This window comes from Oncorhynchus mykiss, chromosome 13, assembly GCF_057628025.1.
Source record: "Oncorhynchus mykiss isolate SJ-2025 chromosome 13, ASM5762802v1, whole genome shotgun sequence".
Lineage (NCBI taxonomy): Eukaryota > Metazoa > Chordata > Actinopteri > Salmoniformes > Salmonidae > Oncorhynchus > Oncorhynchus mykiss.
The window spans coordinates 85,768,289-85,776,571 of record NC_143034.1 but is presented as its reverse complement, the minus strand read 5'-3'; positions in this window follow the sequence as shown (position 1 = coordinate 85,776,571).

Below are 8,283 nucleotides of genomic sequence, written 5' to 3'. Positions count from 1 at the left end.
GAACGACATCTTCAACGCACGTTCTAATGAACTCGCACACCGAATCAGCGTATTCGTCAATGTTGTTGTCTGACGCAATACGAAACATGTCCCAGTCCACGTGATGGAAGCAGTCTTGGAGTGTGGAGTCAGCTTGGTCGGACCAGCGTTGGAAAGACCTCAGCGTGGGAGCCTCTTGTTTTAGTTTCTGTCTGTAGGCAGGGATCAACAAAATGGAGTCGTGGTCAGCTTTTCCGAAAGGGGGGCGAGGCAGGGCCTTATATGCATCGCGGAAGTTAGAGTAACAATGATCCAAGGTCTTTCCACCCCTGGTTGCGCAATCGATATGCTGATAAAATTTAGGGAGTCTTGTTTTCAGATTAGCTTTGTTAAAATCCCCAGCTACAATGAATGCAGCCTCCGGATAAATGGTTTCCAGTTTGCAAAGAGTCAAATAAAGTTCATTCAGAGCCATCGATGTGTCTGCTTGGGGGGGATATATACGGCTGTGATTATAATCGAAGAGAATTCTCTTGGTAGATAATGCGGTCTACATTTGATTGTGAGGAATTCTAAATCAGGTGAACAGAAGGATTTGAGTTCCTGTATGTTTCTTTCATCACACCATGTCACGTTAGCCATAAGGCATACGCCGCCGCCCCTCTTCTTACCAGAAAGATGTTTGTTTCTGTCTGCGCGATGCGTGGAGAAACCCTACAGCCTACCTCACACCATCCAACTCCAGGACCTCCAGGAGACCTACAGGACACAGATCCCCCCCCTCCCCACAGAACAACACCACCACAAACCACTCCAAAGGCGACCTAGGAGGCACACGGACCACCCGAAACACAATCCCTTACACAGGGACAGTCCAACCAAGCACCGGTCCACCTTCTACAGGCCCGGACACACCGGAGGGATACCTAGGAGCCACACCCACCACAGACTCCTCTCCACCCCAGATACCCCAAAACCCCACGACCACAGCGATGGACATCATACACTGAAGCCACACACCTGGAGTACCCACACTCGCCTCAAACCAATCTACAGACACCCTACTGTCCGGACCCAACCTACGGACCCGGCTATACAGCACACCCAGCTAAGCCCGAAACCCCCACCTACCCAGCACCACAGGACCGATACCTCGACACTTTGCTCCACCCCCAGAAGTACTGCCAAACCAGCGGAGCAGCAGGTCCCCACTACCACCACTCCGAGCCCCCGGGACAACCTGGTCTCACCAACCACTGACCCATCAACACTACATTACACCATCGGGGCACCACAGACCTCTACCAGCCTTAACGCCACAGCACGGACACTCTCCAAGCTCATCAGAGCCAGACACCATTTAGAGGCCATTAGCTACTACCTCTCAGGTAGCAACCTACCTCCCGGATATATCCACAAAGCCAGAATACTCACGGCAGCTTTCACCCCGTCAGGAGCATCTGACACCACACTGACGGCACTCTCCTTGGCCTCCTCACTCTGGATAGAATCCAACCACCAGATCCTACAACAGCACTACAGGGAGGAGGTAGCCAAAACCTACGCCTTACTCTGTAACACACCATCATGCTCCGACTGGCAGGAAACCTGGTACCTAGGTATTCTTTGGGCCCAGAAGCTCCTCAGCGGACCACTCCTGGATCGCCTCCTACAGGATATTAGAGACTCACTCCCCAACTTCTACGGGTATCGGCCAACCAGAGACCTGAGCCAATTTAAGCCCCCGCTTACCTTCAGCCAACCCAACAACCAGGACGAGCACGAGGGAGCCACACAAACAAAACACACCAGGAGCACCCCACCTCCTCCACGAACCAACAGACGCCTCACATCAGAACAGAACCCATCCCAAAAGGCATCTACCCCCTCCCTTCGGGATCCAACGTCCAAACACCACCCCAGGGAAAAAAAATTCCCCAACCCAACACTACAGACCAAGGCACCCTCTCACAGAAAGCGGCTTACCCCCACCATACCTGGGGACCCAGAGACTCAGCCATACCCTGACCAGGGTGGCACAGGGAGGGCTCCCTTCAGGGAACACAAACCCTCCTAACCTAACCCAAGATCATACCCTGACCAGGGTGATTGAGGGAAAGGAGCCGAGGCAGAGTGCTAAGGTGGCCTCTGATCTTTCTATGCCATCCCATAACCAAACCAGGGTGGAATGCCATAAAAATCAGCTGGAACAGGTTACAACCCAGCCACAGCACATCCCCAAAGGCTTACCCAAACCACGGAAATCCTTGACCAGCCCCATACCACAGAAAAAGAAGCGCCATCCTCTCCAATCCCAGGCCATCCTCCCCAATCCCAGGGAAGAAACCATCAACAAATGGGCAGCCACGGACCCATACCTCCCCACCTTCCAGATGTTAACCACCAATCCACCCGCACTCTCAGGACCACCACTCTCACCACTACACCCCTACCAACCACCATCCCCACAGCACCTGTTGGAGTTGAACTTCATCGAAGATGAGGCACTCATGAACGCAGCTTCACAGGTGGAAAAACTTAACACCCTCGCCACCACCCCACGATCCACAACCCTACACCAGGACAACACTCAGGCCACCTCCATACAAAAAAAAAACACCCCTACGAGCAGAGATCCCTCCTCTCCACAAAACACCAAACCACAGGAATACTCTACAAAACCCGGGGAAGAGACCTCACCAATCCTGTGACCCCCCCCCCCCCCCTAACCCTAACCCTAACCCCCCCCCCACCACCATCACGGAGGCAACTACTAAAACACCACAAACCCACGGATAGGGCAACTACCACCCCCCAACCCTCTACCAGCATGACCGGTCTCCCGGTACCCACGACGACATCTACCCCATCCTCAGACCTCCCCAGGACACCACCGGCACTGACACCTCCCTACATAGCCAACAACAGCCACTTCAGGAGAACCCCACACAAAGGAAACAAAAGCAGTTGGAGAATCAAACCACTCCGCACCATCCTTATGATGGGCGATTCAAACATCTGCAAACTACCCCTCATCCACTCAGACCAGACCCAAATCGAAGCTTACCCAGGAGCCCTAATCAAACACGCAACAGGGATGATCAAACTCCTCCTACCCAAGGGAGAACCCCTGGTCACCAAGTTGAGGCCGAAGGAGAGGATCAATAACAGGGAAGGGAACGCCACCCAACACCACGCCAACATCTCCAACCTCTACTACACGTCCACCCTAGCCTTCCCCAAAGCATATATATTCATCCCACTGATCAACCACTCCCCAAAAATGCCACTGGAGGAGAGAATCAATCTGGACACCCTTAACAGATATATCAAAAACCACCCACACATCCCCCTTCTACCCATCACCAAATTCCACACCCTCCAGGACTGCCTCCACTGGACCCCCACAACTGCCACAGCCATATGGAAATGGTGGACACACCACATCACCTCTCCTACCCCGACCAGGGGGAGTACACACATACCCACGCTGAAGACAACACCATCCTTTCCTACCAAACATAAAATGCGAACAAAAACCTACCCTCCACCACAGGACAACCCTCACCAAATAAGCAGATCATCCAGTTGGAGAGACAACAAGCACACACCTACCCCTGAAACCAAGGGAGCTCCACTTACACCTACCTTAATATCTACCGACATAGTTCCGGTCCTTAAAGGCTCCCAGGTGATCAACCTATCACGCTTATTCATCCCTACCTCCACGGAACTCAAACTCCTACACAAAGGCCTCACCTACATCCCTACCACCAAAAACGGGTACAGCACCCGCAACACACTGCAAACTGAAATCAACAACTACCACAACAAACTCAAAGTAGAAATGTTCTTTCACCAGCGGGAACCCCTACCACACAAAACCACAGACCACAGAGATAAACTAGCACAGCTACGCACACCCTCAAGATGGGTCCCCCAAAATGAAGACCTACCCCTTTGATAAAATAAATTATGGATAAAGACTGGGATACCTTCAACACCTCTGCCTTCTCCCCGGAACCCACCAATAACCTCACGAAGGAGGAAACCACAGCGCTAAAACAACTAAAAAACAACCCAACTATTATCATAAAACCAGCGGGTAAAGGCTCAGCCATTGTCATCTGGGATACCCAACAATATATCCTCGAAGTAGAAAGACAACTCCAAAACACGGAATTCTACCAGAAAATAAAGGGACCCATCTACTTCCGATCTGCAGCACTCATCAAAAGAGAACTCATACAAATGGAACGGAAGAACCACATCCCCAAAAGGCAACGAGACTACCTCATAGGGGATACACCCACTAGGAGTAGGTGCTTCTATCTACTCCCCAAAATTCACAAAGACCCCTCCTCTTGGCCTCTCCCTTTTGAAGTACCTCTGGGGAGACCCATAATCTGCTTCGCTGTGGAAGCGAAACATACAGCATCTCACAATGGATAGACGTACACCTACGTCCTCTTGCTTCCAAACACAACAGCTACCTCAAAGATACCCCCGACTTCCTCAACAAAATCGCCAACACACCAGTCACCGCTGATGACTTCTTATTCACCATGGACATCGAGAGCCTCTACACCAACATTGAATTAGGAGCAGGATTTACAGCGGTCAGAGCCCACCTAAAAAAATACCCCTCACCGGATAGACCAGATGACCACCTCCTACGTCTCCTGGAAATGGCACTTACTCGCAACGACTTTGAATTCAACGGCAACACCTACCTACAAACAAAAGGTGTAGCCATGGGAAAAAGATTTTCACCGGCATATGCTGACATCTACCTAGCGGAATGGGAAAACACTGTTTACCCACTATTCCCACTCAAACCATTCCGCTTCTACCGATACCTTGACGACATATGGCAACATGGCCCAGCAGAATTCCTACAATTCACCGCCATTCTCAACAGCCACCACCCCTCCATCCAGTTGACACACGTACTCCACCTCTCTGAAGTATACTTCTTGGACACCATCACCTACAAAGGACCTAACCTCATCGGGAAAGGTAGACTAGACACAAAAATGTACTTCAAGTAAACAGACACGCACGCCCTTATGCATGCTACCAGCTTCCATCCTCCGCACACCAGCAGAGGAATACTAAAATCACAGTTTCTGAGGTACTGCAGGATATGCACCCAACCCCAAGACCTCAAATGCCACATGCACCCTCTCCAAAGCCCTCACCAAAAACAGAGGATACACCCGCTCGGAGCTGCAAAAAAACAAACAACACACCAAGGGACACACACGAACGGGACTAACTAAAGGAAACCACCATATCATACCCATCATCACAACCTACAACTCACCCAGCTACCGAGTGGCTACTCGCATCCAAAAAAAGATTCAAATCCAAACAACTACTCCCTCATCACATACCCATCCTGGCCTTCAAAAGGAACAAAAACCTCAAGGATTCCTTGGTCAGCAGCCACCTCTAAAATATAACCACAACGTAGACATCAAAGAATCCCACCGAGACTCACGGACCAAGGACGGACCTCCCTAAACCCCTCCAGGACCAACACCACTACCACGGGCTGGACCACCACTGAGGCTTCCCGTACAGCGGAGGAACATCTGGACATACACTGCACCCGCACCTTACACACCCCACATACCATTATATATAAAAAAAAAAATAGGGGGTCATTTAGACCACAAAAATAGGCCTCTAATAGCACTATAGAGTTACCGTGACCACGGACTCTCAAAGACTTACCTTTTGTCACGTTACTCAACAAAAAAAATTTACAAAAAAGAGGGGGGAATGTACGCAGTGCCTTGCGAAAGTATTCGGCCCCCTTGAACTTTGCGACCTTTTGCCACATTTCAGGCTTCAAACATAAAGATATAAAACTGTATTTTTTTTGTGAAGAATCAACAACAAGTGGGACACAATCATGAAGTGGAACGACATTTATTGGATATTTCAAACTTTAACAAATCAAAAACTGAAAAATTGTGCGTGCAAAATTATTCAGCCCCTTTACTTTCAGTGCAGCAAACTCTCTCCAGAAGTTCAGTGAGGATCTCTGAATGATCCAATGTTGACCTAAATGACTAATGATGATAAATACAATCCACCTGTGTGTAATCAAGTCTCCGTATAAATGCACCTGCACTGTGATAGTCTCAGAGGTCCGTTAAAAACGCAAAGAGCATCATGAAGAACAAGGAACACACCAGGCAGGTCCGAGATACTGTTGTGAAGAAGTTTAAAGCCGGATTTGGATACAAAAAGATTTCCCAAGCTTTAAACATCCCAAGGAGCACTGTGCAAGCGATAATATTGAAATGGAAGGAGTATCAGACCACTGCAAATCTACCAAGACCTGGCCGTCCCTCTAAACTTTCAGCTCATACAAGGAGAAGACTGATCAGAGATGCAGCCAAGAGGCCCATGATCACTCTGGATGAACTGCAGAGATCTACAGCTGAGGTGGGAGACTCTGTCCATAGGACAACAATCAGTCGTATATTGCACAAATCTGGCCTTTATGGAAGAGTGGCAAGAAGAAAGCCATTTCTTAAAGATATCCATAAAAAGTATTGTTTAAAGTTTGCCAAAAGCCACCTGGGAGACACACCAAACATGTGGAAAAAGGTGCTCTGGTCATATGAAACCAAAATTGAACTTTTTGGCAACAATGCAAAATGTTATGTTTGGCGTAAAAGCAACACAGCTGAACACACCATCCCCACTGTCAAACATGGTGGTGGCAGCATCATGGTTTGAGCCTGCTTTTCTTCAGCAGGGACAGGGAAGATGGTTAAAATTGATGGGAAGATGGATGGAGCCAAATACAGGACCATTCTGGAAGAAAACCTGATGGAGTCTGCAAAAGACCTGAGACTGGGATGGAGATTTGTCTTCCAACAAGACAATGATCCAAAACATAAAGCAAAATCTACAATGGAATGGTTCAATAATAAACATATCCAGGTGTTAGAATGGCAAAGTCAAAGTCCAGACCTGAATCCAATCGAGAATCTGTGGAAAGAACTGAAAACTGCTGTTCACAAATGCTCTCCATCCAACCTCACTGAGCTCGAGCTGTTTTGCAAGGAGGAATGGGAAAAAAATTCAGTCTCTCGATGTGCAAAACTGATAGAGACATAACAGCTGTAAGTCGCTTGGGGTATCGCAGCAAAAGGTGGCGCTACAAAGTATTAACTTAAAGGGGCTGAATAATTTTGCACGCCCAATTTTTCAGTTTTTGATTTGTTAAAAAAGTTTGAAATATCCAATAAATGTTGTTCCACTTCATGATTGTGTCCCACTTGTTGTTGATTCTTCACAAAAAAAATACAGTTTTATATCTTTATGTTTGAAGCCTGAAATGTGGCAAAAGGTCGCAAAGTTCAAGGGGGCCGAATAATTTCGCAAGGCACTGTATGTATATATATATATATATATATATATATATATTTTTTTTTTTTGGGGGGGGGGGTTTAGTTTCTGGAAGTAGGGGTTACCATGACCATGGACCCTTGACGAAAAGAAACAATAAAATAGACCAAGGTACGCAACTCAAGGGTTTTGCCTGATCCTACGTCGAGTTGACAGACCTACCCTAAGCTTAACCATTCTAAAAAACTATACCTTACCCTAACCTTAACCCTAACCTTAACCATTCTAAAAACCATACCTAACCCTACAGACAGACAGTCTTTAAACCCAACCAACGGGTTAATCTACAAGTGGGCAACCATGGGGCCTACTACTTTGGCCGGCCGCGCCCGGACCCCTCCGGCCTACGCGCATATGATGTGGAGTGCACCCCCTCCCTTCCCCCCTCCGGTTTCCACGTGTCAGAGATGGAAGTGGATCAACCGACTCAAAACTAGAAACCTAACCCTAACCCCCCCCCCCCCCCCCTAACCCTCTAACCCTAACCCTCTAACCCTAACCCTTTACACCTGCTTTGCTTGCTGTTTGGGGTTTTAGGCTGGGTTTCTGTACAGCACTTTGAGATATCAGCTGATGTAAGAAGATACATTTGATTTGAGTAGCATCTGCAGCAACATGAATGGTAGCTTGAACCTATTTTAATGTCTCTAGCTCTTCTTTGAAAACACACTCATGCTTTGAAACCACCTGCTGTAGTGTCAATGTCTCTGTGGTGACATGTTTGATTTCATCCCAGTTCAATTGTATTTCCTCCAGCCAACCTCTCCCTAGTAAACTGGGGCCATTTCCTTCCAATACTAAGAGATAGACTTTTATTTTGTCCTTGATATTCCACTTTAATATCAGCAACTCCAATCATAGTCATCTTCTCCC